This window comes from Pipra filicauda, unplaced genomic scaffold (genome assembly GCF_003945595.2).
Source record: "Pipra filicauda isolate LSUMZ 115617 unplaced genomic scaffold, ASM394559v2 scaffold42_size3861933_pilon, whole genome shotgun sequence".
In the NCBI taxonomy this organism is placed as follows: Eukaryota; Metazoa; Chordata; class Aves; order Passeriformes; family Pipridae; genus Pipra; species Pipra filicauda.
In genome coordinates, this window is record NW_024104565.1 from 38,520 (window position 1) to 57,469 (window position 18,950).

At 38.1% G+C, this 18,950-nt stretch overlaps 1 long non-coding RNA gene across 1 annotated transcript in view; it reads left to right on the forward strand.

The window, feature by feature from the left end:
• Positions 1–5,461: 5,461 nt before the first annotated feature.
• Positions 5,462–18,950, forward strand: part of LOC120324131 — a 52,405-nt gene continuing 38,916 nt past the window's right edge. Inside the window, exons 1-2 of the long non-coding RNA XR_005565147.1 lie at positions 5,462–5,566; positions 6,174–6,274. This is a non-coding gene — a long non-coding RNA (uncharacterized LOC120324131). The remainder of the gene's footprint in view (positions 5,567–6,173; positions 6,275–18,950) is intronic.

Here is an 18,950-nt window from a genome sequence, read left to right on the forward strand (position 1 = left end):
GAGGATTATATCTCAGCTAAATCTTAAATCTCTTAACATCACTCCAGTACCATCTCTTTTATTTGTTACAGCAAAGACAATTTTTCTAAACATGGTTCTTTTGTAGCAGCCCTACTTAAGGGCTGAGACTCCAGTTTAGGTTTTTCTCTTTCTATCCCCGTGTGATGAATGCAACTAGCTATACAAAACTCATACTAATGAGTTTTGTAAGCAAAGGGCATGCCAAATCTGTGATCCATCGCAGCTTTTGATAAGCATTACTGCTTATACTTCAATAAGCTAAAAAGTGAAGCACTATGACTCCTGAAATGAACAGGATGTTTCTGAATGTTTTTGTCTTTAATCAAATATAATTAATTCTGTAACAGTAGAGCACATATAAATTGTGTACATTTCTCTGTAGATCATGATTTTTATTTTTCAGGATTGGACACATGATTAAAAGTATGTCCTTTGGCAGATAATGGTGAAATCTGGATTGTTTGTTTTTTTTTTTTTTTTTGTCATTGAGCAAAAAAACTGTGATGGTCTTTAGAGCAAAGGAAATATAATTTCTTAGCTATTCAGTTAAATGTGAAATGACTTGGCATTGCCTCTAATACATTGTAATTTCTTTATCTTCCTTAATTTTTGAAGCTGGAATTACAGACATTGCAAAAATAAAAGCAACTGCTGATATAAGTTTTCTTCAGTTGAATCGATGCCGGTGTTTTATCACAGAAGTAATTCTCTCAGCAAGTACTATCTGCAAGATTGAGCCTGCAGCCAGGTCCTAACATCGCTGCAGAGATGGGAATTTTTATGACAAGATAACTCCTAACCACAGAGCGAGACACCAGCTGACAGGAAATATTTTTATGGAAAGCGGATAGATAAGATCCTTAGCAGCTGTAACTGCATTCTCAAGGTAGGTGCCACCTGGCCTACCATTTCATATGAAAACTCCTAGGGACACAAACCCTGTAAATTCAAAGCTCTGCACCCTCTTTTCCTCACACAAAGCCAAGCTGTTCTTGGAGTCCTCTTTCCAACCAGTGTTTTCAAGACTTCAAGGTATCCAACAGTTCTGTCTACTAAGAATTTGGGCAGGGTTTTCATGAAATCCTATTTGCATTCATCAAAGGGTTACCAAGCTGGTGATGTCTGGAATGAAATTTTCTTTCACTGGAAAATTTCTGAACAGCTGTTCTCCCAGCAACCTCTGTTTCTAAAGCTGCCTGTACGAAGCTCTAATCTCCGAAATTGAAGAACCCAGATGATAGATGAATACAAAATTTTGGAACTAATATGGTGCATGCTGATCTTAGCTCGAACACTAGTCTTTGATGTATCACATCCTCTAGCCATCATCGGATAACTGCCTATTTTTGCTGGCTATTTCAATTGTGAGCTCTTTCAGGGATAGATGTCTCCCTCATTTTTCACACTTAGCACTTTTTAAAACTCTTTAATAATTGCCCTTGTTACTTTCATGAAAGTCTTGTGACTGAAAGGAGAGAAGGTTTTCCTCCAGCTTTGGGGTCCAATTCTGGCAGCACTCTGTGCCTTTCCTCCAGGCACATCCCTTTTACTCAGCCCTTAGGTAGTTTAGATTATAGGAGAGGTAAGAGAATATCTTTAGCAAGTAATTAATATACAATGTGGAATTTACTTGCTCCTGATCTGATATGGGAGAACATTTTTTAAGGCCTTATTCAGCTACAATTTAGATTTTGTGAGGTCCCCAGGGTCACTGTTTATTTTCCAGGACAGAGTCAATTTGCTGATGTCTGTGTGATGGAGTTTTTTCAGAGTACCAAAATTAAAAAAAAAAAGAATACACAGGACATTATCAGTTTAGAAACATTCTGCTTGAGTGGTGAAGACAAAATGGTAATGGTCTCCTCTAAAGTATATCTAAAGATCCAGAAGTGATATCTTTTACAGCAGCCCAACCATGTTGATTTATGAGGTTTGCACACAATTTACCAAGTGTTTATCCTTTCACAGGGCAGGCTATGCAAGCAGACTCAGGCACTAGCTTTGTGCTCGTTTCCCAATTCACAGGAAATGTGTAGTACTGAATCACAATTGATTCCTCAGAGGGAATTTAGGATGACTTAAATGTTTGTAGTACAGTGTTAACAGGGACAAATGGCTATTAAAGGTGATTTTGTGTATGTACTGAGAAAAAATAACTTTTGTTCTCCATTTTATTTTAATTTCTCCACAATCAGAAAAGCTCTACACTGTTTTATCAAGTACAAACACAGCAGAAATCCTAATTATGAAAGAAGTCTGTAATAAATCAGAAATCTCCACATTAAAAAAGTGATTTATAATTTGAAGAATGTGTAGAAAAGCTGTGTAGAGTTCTGTGAGTCAGGGTCCCAAATGCTAGAGAAATGTGCCTATCATGAGGACCATCACTGGGCACATAGACTTGTGCAATACAGTTTGTCTTCCCCATGATAAAGTTTCGGGTCCCTGAATGCAAGCATAGTTGAACTTTTAAGAAAGTGATGGTCAACGCTAGATGCCCATGATAGGACAGAGGATATTACAATGTTACTGCAATATAGCATGCAGAGTGATTTGCAGTAGCCTGCAAGTTCCTTTATTAGCAGAGAAGAGCTGGTACTGGCAGGTACTGACAGGCTATCTGATCAAGTTTTTAAAAATGAAAGGAGAAAGGATGTTGATACCCTAGTAGTGGTGAAATATCTTCAGGCATTTTTCAAGGTCTTGGTGTCTATTTCAGAACAAAAGCTAGCTCAGAAACATGTGTGTTGGCCAGTGACCTGCTATGGCACAGCTCGGTCTCAACCATGGTCTGGCCTGTCCTGAGATGGAGGACCATGACTGCAAGAATGATCAACTCCCAGTAGACCCTGAAACTGTGCAGGATCTGCTGCTCTAGCTAGAACCTTACAAATCTATGAGACCTGATGGGATTCATCCCAGAATCCTCAAAGATCTAGCTGCTGTCATCACAAAACCTCTCTCGATGATTTTTGAGCAGTATTGGAAGTCCGGAGAAGTCCCATCTGACTGGAAGCTGACGAATGTTGTCCCTATTTTCAAGAAGGGAAAGAAGGAGGACCCCAGAAATGACACACCTGTCAGTCTCACTTCAGTGCCAGGTAAAGTTATGGAGAAGATTATTTTGGAAGGTATTGAAAAGCACCTGAAAGACAATGCTGTCATCAGTCAGAGCCAGCCCAGCTTCATGAGAGGAAAGTCCTGCTTATCAAACCCAATTTCCTTTTATGACAAGATAACCCACCTAGTTGATCAAGGGAAACCACTTGATGTCATCTTTTTGCATTTCAGTACAGCTCTCAATACTGTTTCTCACAGGAGCCTTCTGAACAAAATGTCCAGCACACAGCTGGATAAACACATCATGTGGTGGGTGAGCAATTGGCTCATGGTTGAGCACAGAGGGTAATACTGAATGGGATAACATCAGATTGGATACCTGTCATGGGGCTCCATCTTAGGCCCTTTTATCTTCAACATCTTCATAAATGACTTGGACACAGGACTGGAATCACAGAATGACAGAATCAACCAGGTTGGAAAAGACTTCCAAGATCATAAAGTCCAACCCTTCATCCAACACCGCTGTGGTTACTAGACCATGGCACTAAGTGCCACATCTGGTCTCATCTTAAAAACCTCCAGGGATGGACAATCCACCACTTCCCTGGGCAGCCCATTCCAATGCCTGATTACCCTTTCTGTAAAGAATTTCTTCCTAATATCCAAACTAAACCTCCATTGGCATAGCTTAAGACCATGCCCTCTTGTCCTACTGCTGGTTGCCTGGGAGAAGAGACCAACCCCCACCTGGCTACAACCTCCTTTCAGGGAGTTGTAGAGAGTGATGAGGTCTCCCCTGAGCCTCCTCTTCTCCAGGCTGAACGACCCCAGCTCCCTCAGCCTCTCCTCATAGGACTTGTGCTTGAGTCCCTTCACCAGCCTCGTTGCACTGGTGTGGCCTCATCTTGAATATTGTGTGCAGTTTTGGGCACCACAATATAAGAAAGATATTAAGCTATTAGAGAGTGCCCAAAGGAAGGCAACAAAGATGGTGAAGGGCCTTGAGGGGAAGCTGTATGAGGAGTGGCTGAGGTCACTTGGTCTGCTCAGCCTGGAAAAGAGGAGACAGGGGAGACCTCACTGCAATCTACAACTTCCTCGTGAGGGGAAGAGGAAGGACAGACAGTGATCTCTTCTCTATGGTGACCAGTGACAGAATCTGAGGGAATGGCCTGAAGTTATGTCAGGGGAGGTTTAGGGTGGATACTAGAAAAATAGTCTTCACCCAGAGGGTAGTTGGGTACTGGAACAGACTCCCCAGGGAAGTAGTCACAGCACCAAGCCTGACAGATTTCAAGAAGTGTTTAGATGATACTCTCAGACACATGGTGTGACTCTTGGGAATGGTCCTGTGCGGTGCTAAGGGTTGGACTAGATGATCTTTGTGGATCCCTTCAAACTTGGCGTATTCTGTGATATAAAGATGTTGAATATGCTAAAATACAAAAATTCAGATGTCACTTCTAGTCTGGAGTTGACTTCCATCATTTTGTTAAAAGATAAAGCATTAAGAATCACATTGCTGGGAAAAAAGTGAAAAGTCAGAAGAGGGCAAATTGAGTGTTCACCTTTGATTTTTTCTTGAAACTATAAACTGCAAATTTTTCTATATTTTTCTGTGTGTCTTAAGCCAATATGAGAATATTGTCCTACAGAGTGCCTGACTAATTCAAACATAGGACAGAAATTTAATAACTTGTTCTCTTCCACCCTCTGTAGGTAATGCAGTATAATGATTTGAAGTTGGTGTAAATCCCAGCCTGCATGTATGTTCAAACACTTGTTGGAATCACTGAACTGAGACCTTCTTATTGATAAACATTCTGATTAATATTCTTCCTGAAGTGGACTCCACAGTGTATCTGCGATGAGAATGCTTCTGAGTTATTTCAGTGAAATACAAGTCAAGTCAGAAAAACAGATGCATTAAACAAAAATATCATGTCTTCATCCTCATTTTCTCATTAGCAACTGACTGTGATTTACTATAATATCTTATTTTATTATCTTCCAGAAAAAGATGTGCATATTTTCTAAAGAATAAAGGGAATTCACATGTCTTGCAGAGGTATCTTGTTGGAGTCAAAGACACATGCTTGAAATTATTAGGCCTCACCTCTTTTAACTTAATGAATAAAGCATAAAAATAACATGAGAAAGAATAAGTCAATCTGATGAAAATTGGATGCTTGGAAATAAAAGAAAAAGATGCCATAGTGCGATAGGCACTGCTCTGCTTAAATATGAGTTCTTGAAAATTTATTAACTGCATGCAGCTACTCTGTGTCTTTTCTATTGAGGCTGTTTTGTTATCCTGAGGCACTCACCTTCACAAGAAAGACTGTAGGAAAGCTTCAAACAGCCAACTCATCATCATTTTCAGGAGAAGCTATTTGCCATTTCACAGCCAAATCCTGGAGGAAGTAGCAGGGAGCTGATGAATATGGGAGCCTGCTGGTGGGACACACAGGTGCTCAGGATGGTGAGTGAATACCAACAAGAAGAAAAGGAGCGAGAGTGGGGCAAAAAATCTTGCTATTGGAAATAAATGGAAAAAGGAAGTTACCGTGAAGGAAGGAGGGAAAATTTGATTTTATCTTTTCAATACATTCAAACTTCATATTTTTTCCTTATGAAAAGAAAGAACAAAACCTCATTCTAGTAATGATTCATGAGGCATTAAAAATATCTGATTATACATCTCCAAGACAGTGAGCAGTGGTGCTCTTGGAATTACTTAAAAAGCTGAATGGTATATCTAAATGTCCCTCTGTAGCGGGATAATGGTGCTCTTTGTAGTAAACACAATATTCCGTTGATACATGCTATTTAATTTTAGGTGACAAGTTTTGTGCAGTCACAGGGAAAAGCCTAGGCATTTGTCTAGAGAAAGAAGAAAGGACCCTGTAGCACGTGAAAAGACAATTGTAATGATGTGCATAGAACAGCTCTAAGAATAATTATTATATTGTTGACATAGTAGAAATCTTAAAGTACTTCCTGTTTCAGTCAGAAAAAAATATCTTCTTACTAGAATAACAATCTCCAAAGATTTTTTTCTGATTGAATATCTCATCCTCTATTTTTAGTGGAAAATATTTGGTCTATCCTCCTAGAAACATTGGAAGATATCCCAGTGGAGGTGAGACACCTTGGAGAAGACAGTGAGGCCAAGAGATCACATCAAAAGGTAGATGGGGTGGTCGGTGGTGATTTATGAAGGTGAGGAAGGAGACAAGGGCTAAGGGTATGGAAATATGGAGTCACTAAGCTGTTTTCACAGAAACTTCAACGAGTTGTGTGCTAGTTTTCTTATAATTGCTGCTTTTCCTTGACGTTACCCTCCTGTGGTACCTTTCTGTCCTTACCCCCTATGAGAAGCCCACTGTACCTTTTTGCAGCATCTGCTGCCCAGGGAGGAGAGTGGGGAAAGAGACAAGGCTGCAGCTGGGTGAGGCTTTCTCTTGCCAGAGAGATGGCAGTGGGGCAAGAGGTGCTCCAGGGCCTAGCTGCCTTTGCTGGGGAAGAACAGCATAGGTGCAGATCTCCAGCTCTTCCTGGGGCAGTGGACCCTGCAAGCGTCCCTCATGAAGGGCATACAGCTCTGTCTACTGCTCCCACCAGGTGTACCAGCCTGTTGCTCACCCTGTGGCCACTCCAGTACCCAGCCAGCAGAAACTGGCTGGCTCTGTCTGTTGAATTTTCACTTTTTTTTTTTTCTTTTTTAGTTTGAGTAATCACTGTCCAAACGCTATATTAACCAAAATGCCCATATGCAATTTGACTGCTGAACTCGATATTTTGCATTGGTTATACTGTCCCTCATTCTCAGTATAATGACAGAGCAGTTTGACTTCTAGATATAACATGCTGCCTACTGTTTCAAATAGGAAATCATCCTGTACCTATTTCAACATGTTAAATACATCATCTGCATTCATTTAGAGAACATCAACAATTACTTATTTTGTCTTGTAAAGCTAGAAAGTATTTTGAACTTTCCAGTTTGCTATTTTATCCCTCTCAACAAGAAGCAGAAAAGAAACTCCTATATTGACTTGTATGGAATTATTTTTCAGCTTCTTCCAATATTTACAGAAATTAAATTTCTGATTACTTTACTTTTAAACAGGTGGGAGTATCCATCTTCTATAGCCATAAAAAATGAAAACCTGTGAGATTAAGTATCCCTGGAGAAGTGTATGGCAGGTGAAAAGAGGGCTTAAGTTTCCTGTTTTTTACTGTAGTGTTTTCTGTACCAGCACTCCAGCTTGCTTAAATCAGTTTTTTTCTAATTTTCTCGTATATTAATGCTCTACATTGTCTATGCCATTGAAAATGCAAGCACTGTCTAAAACGCCCAAAGGAAAAGGAAGGACTTTTGAGCTGAGACTTAAGTCCCAGTGATAATTAGATTTAAGTCTTACTGTCTCCTATTCAGAATGTAATCAATACAGCAGGTATGTTGAAAAGGCTTTCTGAAAAAGCTGTGGAGCTGGGGAGGCAGGAGGCAAATGAACTTGGCGAGCATTGGTTAAGGTCTGTGATAATAAACACAATAAACTATGAGAATAGTAGCTTGGTAAAGTTATTTGTTTATATGTTGTCACAAACTCAGTGTTGAGACAAAAAGTGCCTGCCTCAAAGGGTACCTGGCGTAAGGACAACGGGATACTTCTTTAATTAAACACATCTCATCCTTGAAGGTGGATTTTAGAGAGGGACTTGGATGAATATTTAGGAAAAGAGCTTACCAAACACAGTTTGGCAGATACTAGTGAATAAAGTAGCTGTGCAAAAAGTGTGAATTCTACCATAAAGGCTGAGATGTTCACTGAATTGTATAGAATTAAAAAATTCTTCTGTATTGCTTCTGTATTGCCTACAAGTGAGATGCAAAACTGAATCTAAATTAAAAACTTTTCATTGCATAAGTCAATAGTATACAAGGTGCATCAGCAAATTCTGGATAATCCTTGATTTTCATGTATACCGCAAAATGTATGGAAAGCATGGTTCTGATATGGCTTAAAAAGGCTTTGCACAAATTTAATTTTACTAGCATTAGTAATTTATCGTTCTTACTTACCCAGTTGATTACAAGCATGAAAGCACTATGAAGGAAAGTTCTCTAAGTCCATATAACTGCTTTGTGAGGATAAGATTACATAAAAAATCAAATTAATTGGTGATTGAATTAAGTAGAATGCTCTGTTTGTATTCCTTGTTCTCTTCCACTGTGAATTTTAATAGGCTCATAAATTTTTTTGTTTGATTAAACGCATTTATTAGACAGGGCGAGAGTATAATTTTGTGAGTGTCATTTCCATCACTCATGAAGAATTACTATAGAAATACTTAAGGCCAGAATAATTATGTTTTTAAGAAATTATTTATTGCCTTGATTATATTTTCTTATGCCTAATAAAGCATTTTGTAAGTTGAATTTTAAAACCTTTTAATTTCAGTTGCTGAATTTATTGACTAAACAATTTATAGTGGCTACTGATTAACAGATACCTTGAAGATTTCTCAAAAAACAAAACTGGCATGTAGCTCCCAATATTTGTTTGGGGTTTTTTTAGTTTTGCTGTTTATTTTGAAATCAGGAAGCCAGTTAAGTTTGGGTGAAATGGTTGGATCTAGATGCAATGAAACTGGAGTTAATAGTAACTGAACAGAAAAGCACAGGCGAGACAATTTACCTTAGAGGTCCTGAGTCACCTGAATCATGTGTGGGCTTAATTCTTATGCAAAATAATGGGAATTTCTAATCCAAACCTCAGAACTGTCATTTTTTTGACATATGTGCTTCTGCAGAACTTTTATAGCCAATGAAGGACTGCCTTTGCTACCTGCTGGTAGCTGATGGTGGACCAGTGGTTAGTTATGCCTACCCTGCAGGTCAATCATATTTTAAAAGTAAAGTACAGGTGATATACCAATCTGCATTCAACACAGAAGGGTACATTTTTAGCAAGTTAGCTGCTACCAGTCAGGCATACAACAAAAACAATGAGTCACTTTTGCCTTGTGGTGCCATTCGGCAGGAGTTAAAATATAGCTTTTGAGAATGTCAAGAGCTGTTTAGAGAGTATTTGTTATTTGACAGAACTATGATTTTGTGAAGTTATATAAACCCCAATTCTCAAAGATATGCACCCTCAACTGGGTAACAGTTTCTAAAGTGTCCGTGACCCCCTGGCTTTTAGCAGGGCTTTTGCTCTGCGGTCATCCATTGTGTTTTTGAAAATATGACCATATGGTGCCTAAACATGATTGCAGGAGTTTAAATCTAGCTCCCTGTTTTTTAAATGTTTGTCTTCACTCCTTTAAGCCTTGGCTGAGGCTCGTTTCTCTTTTAGCTTGGAAGTGTAGACCCCTAGGACTAGCAGGTTCATCCTGCAGATACTCTCCTAGATTCATGGCAATAATTGTGTGTTTGTTTGTTCTCAGCAGTTTCTGTCAAATAGGTTGGGATCAAGGCATGATTTTTCAGTGTCTATTTAAATGCTTTACTGTGAATTAGTCGGTATCTACTCGCCCAGCTCTAACATGTACATTCTCAATAGCTCTTCCAATCGCTTAAAAAGCCAGGGTCCACATAGCTGGTAGCCTACTGTGCAGAAACAGCATAGAAATGGAGGATGGGAAGGAACTCTGCATCAGTAGCTCAAGTCACCTGCCAGCACCTCCTAAAATACCTCTAGAAAATTTTCAGGCTGTATCCTAGAGCCTGGATAGGTTTTCTTGTTCTTATTCATTCCATTAGGAAGTTGTTACAAAATGTTGTGTTTGAAAAGTTATCCTTTTAATTGCAAGGTGGAAATTATTTATGGTCAGTTTTTCAGCTGCCAATGTCCTAAATACACATTTACAGTGGTGCTGATTGCTATTTTTGCTATTTTGCTGTCTGGTTTGTACCTGGACATGTTTACAGAGTAATTAAATGTTTCTTTTTTATGAGACGGAGCAATATTCTCCTCCAGCTATTCTGTAGCTTATTCCTGGGTTTATTGATTGATTATAGGCCTATTCTTGGGATGCATAAGCTATGGTTTTAAATATGTATGGTTGTAGAAGGCTTAGGACCCAAGCTGTCTGGCCATCTGTAGTGCTTCCCAACTATTGGGCTATCATGGGAAGAAGGGAATCAGTAACTGCTTTTTGAAAGAGAGAAAGGGACCAGTTGTTTGAACAAAAAACATATCACTGTATAAAAGAATGGTTTTGAATACTGATTTCTCATAGATGTTTGCATACAGACAGCTAAATGCACAAGGGATTGCGGGGGTGAATTTCAGGCACTTTCCTTCATCATTTTCTATTGACTAATAGAGGCATCTCACAATTTAGCTGGCTGGAAATCAAAATCGCTTCCAGCTCGCTATCTTTCAATGGGCAGAGAGTTTAACCATTTATTGCAGCCTTGTGAATTTGATTTATGGAGTTGGATATCCAATTTTATCACTGTATTGAATATTGAAATGCATGAATTCCTGTTTGGTTACCACCTTTTTGTGTGGGGCCTGTGCTATGTTATTTAATCCATCTTTGTTGAAGGCTAGTTTGACATGCTTCTTATTGTCTTTGTATTTGCATTGAAAGAATCTTTTGATATTACTTTGTTTTCTTTCCTTATTGGTTTTTTGTTTCTCATTTATGTGGCATAATTGGTGAAGAACGGCATTTATTATTTTGAAAGACTTCTACTACTCTTTTATTTTGCAGAATATTCCCTCAGGGGACAATCCATTTAGTTCAGTCTGTAGCCTTGTTTACAGACTGAAAGTGGAAAATGATAAATTAATTTGAACAGAGGCAAGGAGGTTAGCTTTTGAATTTTATTAGTGGATTGTATGTCCCTTCACAAATTGCTCTGTTTCATGAGAAAAGTCTCTCTCTAAACTAGTGGTAGTAATATGTGGGAAATAAGGGGAGTTGTGAGGCTAATTACTATCCAAAAATTGGCTGAGAATTTGCAAATGCAAAGGACTATACAACATTTCAAAAAATTACTTCTGTGGGATAATTATGGCTAAAATTTGTTGTGGTTGTAACAGAATTTGTTCATATACTTGCTGTCATTCTCTTCTTAGTGTTCTGGGCCTAGCTCATGATGAAATATATGTTGTTAATCCTGTTTAGAAAAACCCATACTAATTTCTACCATGGTTGAAAGCACTGAAGCATCTTCTGGACTGCCTTCCCTCCTAATTATGTAGTGCTGAGAGCTCCATGGTTAAGCAAATGTCAGTTATACCATAAAGCAGTCTATTCTAGAACTTTTGAAATTTCTCTTTTTTTCTGTAATGTCAGTTTTAGTATTGTGAATTGAAACAACATTACAAAGAAAAGGCTTATGTGGAAAACACATGCTAGTGTGCATGAAAAGGCTTGGAAGGGTCTATTATGACTGAGTTACAGGTTTTATGCATTCATATGTCCAAATGTAATCACTCTGGGTCTACATCATGGTGGTTCAGTATAGCATTCATCTCATGACTGCTCTGAGACCAAGTGCAGATTTATGTACCACTCACAAGGTATTGCAGTAAAGGAGAGGTAAATTAAATGGCAATGAGAAAATACTATAGAAAGATGAGAAAACTTTTAATTTACTTCCACTAGGACCACAAATTTCCTGATTGGTGTGCAGAGGTTCAGCAGCTGCTGCTCAACAGGTCTTTGTAAAGGCAAAGCAGCTCCTTTCCTACAACAGTCTGAAAGATCAACATAGATTACCCATGTTTGAGCTGAGAGACCTCACTCGAACCCAGAGAAGATGCACAGAATCTAAACTGAATGAGAGCATCTTAGTTCAGCCCTACCTCTTCAGAGTAAATAATTCACAGGCATGTCTAATCTCTACAGGGAAATCAGGAGGCTGTTAGTGGTTTCTATGTCTCTCCTCACTGAGATAACCAGGAGCATCCCTGGGTGAGACTTTTTATAGTGCATGAACATAATGCACTTCCAGATGGGTGCCGGTGTTGCTACAGGGCATTGCATTGTGCTGTGGTAGGTCTTTTAGCTCAGTACATTTCTTGCTCTGTGTTCCACATTCATGCCCATCTTTGTGACACATTTATGTTCATTCATTTTATTTTTCTGCCATCTGCAAACAGCAGTAAAAGGAAAACAACAAAAACGGCATTATTTTTAGACCATATAGAAACTACAAATTAAATATTTCCTAGAAAAGTCAGAATTTGAGATAAGCTAGGTTCAGTGTAGTAACTGTACTGGAGACTGAAATCACTCATTCATGCTTAAGATTATTTCAATATAATGAATTTAGGCACCGAAGTACTACAATATCTAATATAATTCTTTGTCTCAGATACATTGTATTTAGATTTATTTTCCATTGATAGGAGAAACTTCTTGCTCCCTATATAATTTTCACTGTACTAGGGATAATGTAGCTATTTACTGAGACAGTACAATGGTGAAAAAAAATCAGGATCTGTTTCATCATTGCCTATTTCTCTTCAGAGCTGCTGCCAATGACTGAAATAGAGTGAGTATATCTTTACTTGCTTGTAAAGACAGACATGGTAATGTAAAGCGTTTTTTTCTGGCTGCTCTCCTGTTTTGGTGAAATCCTCTTGACTTTGTGCAGAATTGAGCACTGACACCTTCATTTGCTTTGTTCAGAAAGTGTTTGCCTGGTGTGTCGCAAAATCAAATCTATGGACCAATTAAAACACTGAGTGAATATTGATGAAATATGTTTTGTGCAGTTCATTTATTCTAGAAATTATTCCAGTGGAAATAAATTATGAACAAAACCCCATATAAATATAATTGACTATTATCTTAACAGTATAAAATAGTGATGTATTTTTGTAAAAGAAATCTAAAATTAAATTATACAATGGTAGATTTAACAAATTCATTGTTGAATCGTGTTGTGTGGTTGGACAAAGCCAAGTATGTTTTTGGAGAGAGGGGATTAAAAAGAGACTGAAACAGATAATGGCTACATTAAATGAACAGTGCACCTAGAATGACAGTCCATATTGCTCCTATACCATGGAAATACATGGTCACTGGCCATTTGGAGAGGCAGATACCAAAAAAAGCAGCCAAAAGTCTTGAGGTAAACAACTCTGGATTTCAACTATATGTGTGATGAAAAAAAAAGGTTTTTTTAATTACTTAAAGGTACTGCCTGTTAATTTTATTGAATGTCTTTTATGCCTCGTGGCATGAGAAATAGTGAATAACTATAGCTTATTTATGTTTCACCATTTAATCCCCATGTAATTCAAGTTTTTATAGCCTTCTGTCATGCTGCACCAATTTTTCTCCCTTCCATAGGCTGTAGAGGTTGTCTTGAATCTCTGGTCATCTGAACAGTTTCTCTGGGTTGTGTGTGGGGTTTTTTATTATTATTATGTTTTTAATTTTTTTGTTTGTTGTTTTTTCTGAGATGCATGAAATGATACATGTTATAATCTATACAGTAGCAAAATTTGGTTTTCCTCTTTTCCTTTCCTACTAAATTCTAGCTTCTTTTTTTATTTGCCTAGTGTTATGTGGCACAACACTAACACTTTCAGAGAACAGCCCCCATTATGCAGCATTTCTTTCTGCATGTAACAGCTAATTTGGAGCTCACCACTTCTTAGATTTACAGAATGTTGGTTTTCCACAGTTGTGTTTCTTTCAGTTATTGATGATGAATTTATTGTCATTGAATGACAATCAGAAGATCCTTTGATGAATCTCGGCAGTCAGGTTTCATTTTCAGTAATCTGAATAGTTTTGATATTATTGATAAGCTTTGCCAGCTCACTATTCTCTTCTGAATCACTTTTGGATGTGTTGGATAGTACCAGTGCTGACACAGCTCTTGTGGGACATGGCCCCTGGTTTTCCTCCAGAGTAGAAACTGCTTATGTGCCCGCTTTTGGACCCCTTTCAACAGAAGTGTGACACTGCAGCACTACTGGCATGAAGTCAGCCTGCTGTTGGAGCTGACGCCAGGAACCAGCACAGCAGATGTGACTTGAGGATGCAGGCAAAATGCAAGTGGTTAATAATTTAAAAAATACACTATTATATGAGACAATTGGTCATGGCTACTTTGCAGGAAAAACATTAAGGAAAAGGTAGTTTGGGCATGGGAAAGGAGCATGGGGAAATGTAGCAATGACACGGGGAATGTGTTAGAATCTGTGGAATATTTCAGCAGAGGTTGTTCTGTCTGAGCCCGTGACCTTCCTTCCGGCCTGAATTGTCCTAAGACCCTGGAAACTAGGAAGTGACCTCTCTTGTCCAGCTTTGCCAGTTAATCCAAATTCTTCTTTCTCCTGTGAGATGCTGACACGACTCAATGTCAATTGTAGCAGAAAGCCCCATAGTATAGGGGAGTGGAAGGCAGTATGTTCAGAATTAAAATCTTGGAGATCATCTTTAACTTGGCTAAGAAATTTTAAATGTCATCATGTTGTGGTGTTGCTGCAAGCTCTCTGGCTGCTTCCAGAGATCAAATTTCAGTCTGTTACTCTTAGCACTAAGGGTCACTTTATTTTATGTATTAAGGAGTTACATGATCTGACTTTATCAAACTGGTTGGTCTTTTAATCAGAATTGTATTCGCCTCCCCATTTTCAGCAATTCTTCTTTATTAATATTTTCTGCTGTCTCTGGAGCCTTGTATGCTCTTTGTTATACATTTGAGAGCACAAAATATTTGACATGAATACTGTAATGCTCTGGTGGAAATCAGTCATTTTAAACACCACCCCTTAGCATAACTTAATTTTATGCTCCTTTAGCACCCTACTGTCAAATCTGCTTAATACCTGTACATGAATTTTGCTCACATTTTTCTCCTAAATATATTTCTGCCAAATGTACTCTTGACATTAAATTGATGACACATGGTGTAATCATTGCTTCTGAGAAGCAGTAAGAAAGATTTGCTTCCTGAAAGGGGTTATTATTTCTACGTTGGATACATTAACATATATAGCCCATTAATGTAAGTTTCAAGGAACCAGGGATTATAAATTTTACTGAAATTCACACGGGCTTTTCTTTCTTTTTTTTTTTCCTTCTTTTTTTTTTCTTTTATTTGAATTTTTTATTTTGTTTTATTTCATTTAAAGTTTTATTATTGTTTTATCCTGGTCACTGGGTACTTTGACCTGACATTCATGGGAATATTGGAATAGTTAGATTTCTCCAGATCAAGGCTTTTCTAGCTCCATATGCTGTGTTAGTGGCCCACAGCACGTTTTCAGGAAGGAGCAAAAGAGCAGGACAAACATTTCACTAAGTTTTCCAGACATGAACTTCCAGCTTGAAGAGATCTGCAGTTTAAAGGTGTGTTTTTGGGATGCTGGCAACCTGATCTAGTAGGTGGTGTCGCTGCCCATGGTAGGGGGGTTGGAAATAGATGGTCTTGAAACCATTCTATAACTATTGGTTTGCTTTGTTTCGGTGGGTTTTAGCTAGAGCTGGTATCTGTACCTTTATTTGTCTCTACATTTTTCTGTGATACCCTCATCACTTTTAAACTGTGCACTTTTGGCATCTACGCAGCTTATGGCAACGTGTTATAGAATTTATCATCCCATGGTGTGAAAAACTCTCTTTCCTTTTGATTCTTTTCATCTCTTTCTTGATCATTGAATTAGCCCTAATTTCTTCCCTTTGATAGTGAACAGTCATTTTCTATTTACTTCAAGCTGTGATTTCATGAGCTCCTGTCACATATTTCTTTCCCTTCTGTTTTCAATGACTCAGACCTTCTTTGAGTTCATAGTCTTTAATGGAAAAAACTTAATCATTTACATTGGAAGGATGCAGAGCACTGGCAGACTTCAGATGTAATGTGTACCTTACAGTATCATAACAGTCAAATCAATTCAAACAATGAGCTACATTCTGTTATTTACAGTCTTGTTGACCTCTGGATCTGTGGTGGGCTGTGAGAAATAGCACAGTGGACATTGCCTTTGTAATCTTTATGTCAATGAGCACTATTATCAAGTTACTTTTGTCATTAGATAAACATTTCCAAGAAACAACGTTCAGTAATTTCTGAGATGTATTCTGAAATTTCTTTTGAAGCTTTACAGAAATTTTTAAATATTGTCCTAGTTAGAACAGCTGGGACCAGTTCATCACTGTATGGGTGTAACCCAAACCATGTATTCTACACCCTCCAAGCCATTTCCCAGAACTGTTAACAATAGACCATTTGCAGCAGCTGTCCAGAGCACACCTGACCCCTCAGGCTATAGTTATGGGTGATGTTAACTCCCCTCCAGGGAGTCATTAGCACCTCCACACCCAGCCTGAGAGGGTCATGTCTGCTAATGGGCCACCAAGGACTCCAAAAATATCTCAGGATTCACAACCACCCATTGTGGAACTCCCTGCCCTGGAGGAGGTAGTAGGCATTCCCACCTGAACCTGAGTACATAATTTTGGGGTCTTGGGACTTCTGGTACCATTTGTTAGATCCAGAGGAGGACCAGAATCTTGACTGGACTGCAACCACCACTCTTGACTGGACTGTGACCACCACTTTCAACCAGACTGCGATAACCACCCTAGACCAGACTGCGACCAGCACTCTCACCAACAGGTTTTCCCTCTCCTTTTACTCTGAACTCAGGGGACCATGTGGGGCTCAGCATGGGAGCCAATGAACACCACTCTGTTCGTGCCCCAGGGTTATACGTCTGGGTTTTTTGGGTTAAATCAATTGTTTGTCCATATAATTGTATTTATGGCATTATTTTTATTAAATTGTCACTCTGATTTATAATCTCTTTGGAGTTGAGTTCGTTTCTCCTGCCAGTTTACCTTTAAACCAGCACAAATATCTTGAATGTTTGCATAAAAAAATATTACTTAAATAGCACTATGACTGTGTGCATGCACTTTTGAAAATAATGGATTGAATGCGTGCTTTGGTAGGTACAGGGTCATTCTCCAGAAAATGTGCTTTTGAACTTTTAGTTTATTTGATATGGCTAAAATTGGCCTGATTAGAAGTGATAAGAATTTACTTCACTAAAATGGGCTTCATTCACTGCTTTGAATTGCAGAAACTTTTTTTGTGAGTGTGGCAATTTTGATTTCAGCTTTCACTTGTGATAACAGCACCAAAGTTGGGATAACAAAAAACCCAGCCAACTTGCATCCATCCAGATTAGTACATCACAGATTATCTGTGGTTACACCACCTCCTACTGAAAAATGGAATGCAAATGTGCTCATTTATTCCTGGCTTCATACAGTAGTCTGCTGACTGAGTAAAACAATAACAGTTGAAGGGTACACCAAGGTAAAAAATAATCTTCATAGCCTCATCTTTTCAACAACTCTGCCTCAGTTAAGGTATACTCTTCGCCAGGAAAGAAAGTGCTGGTAAGGTTCTGCAGTGCCACTTTGTTTCTCATTTGTTAACTTTCCCTCAAAAATCCAAGTTTTGTTTCAGTCTTTCAATATTCTGCAACTTATGCAATCAATCCTAATTAACCAGCACAGCTTGAATTCAAATATCAAATTATGGCTATCTATCCTAAAATATTTATGAGATACTTTTCTGCGGAAGGGTAAACCCATTTGCGAAATGCAAATGGCTGCAGAGATGCTGGATTCAGCTTTTCAGCCAGGTATTAAAATCGCAGAAGAGCCCCGCACTACTTCAAGAAACAAAAATTTCTTGGAAGAAAATGTTATGTATCCAAGTAGTGTGTCAGAACAGAGGTTAGGTGATGTTAAATTAATATATAGCTTGCTGTGAGTTAATAACTCATTTTTACTATAAAAAATCCCAGAGTATAAAATTCACGCTGAAAAGCCAAAGGGGCAGTAAAAGCACAAATTTAGTCACCAGCTAAGTATTTGTTCAATTCCTGTCAAACCAACTGATTCATCCTGTTTTAATTAGGCACTGAGGTAGTATAGTTAAATCACAAACTGGTTTTGGCTCATCACAAAGTTGTTTAAAAATTGGTTTTTGAAGTCTGCAGATAGAAGGAAAGCATTCCACACATTTTCACTATACGTTATTACTGGTATTCTGAAATTCAAGATAATATTTCATGTTTATTGCAACAAATGTCACAGTGAAGCAGTTATTGAAACTATAATTGACAATACAGTTCAGAATTGTTTGAAATTGTTTACATTAACAAATGTTCATGCATATGCTGTTTATTTTCATAGAGAAAACAGTATAACAGTTCTAGTGCTTTTATGTTATTAATTTCCAAGGTAGTGAATCTGAAGTGGTTATATGTACATGAGTATACAGACAAGTGTACAAATGGTAAATGAACCATCAGTTCATGCTTCATTCATAAGTGCAACCTCTGGGATTCCCTTCTGAATCTGCCTGCTTCTCTCTGAATCTCCCTTCTCTTTAAACAGAGCCTAGGGTGAGTGACTGGGATCATCTGTTCAGTCTATGCCATTAGTGTCTCTTCCCCTGGAAGACTTTTATCTTTGAAAGTTAAAGATGTGTGACTTCTGTGATTGTTTTCCCAATAAATTGAGCTCTTTGTTCTGCACCCCAGGATACCTCCAGGGGTATTCCTCCAGGATATTTCTCATTCTTCTTGTCCAAACTAACAATTTCTCCACACTTCTTCACATTTAATTTTTATGAATTTGTTTGTGTTTTTTGTTATTGTTTGGAGATCTACATATTATATATAATCAGCAAACTATCTGATCTCATAACTGTATCACCAGTTACATGATTCATATTAGCAAATAATGCACCTAGCTCTTTCTGGATACAAATGCAGAGGGATTTTAAATTTAACAGTTCCTTGTTGAGGCATGGGTTTATAATGAAAGATAGGAACAAATATCCAAATTTTTTATAT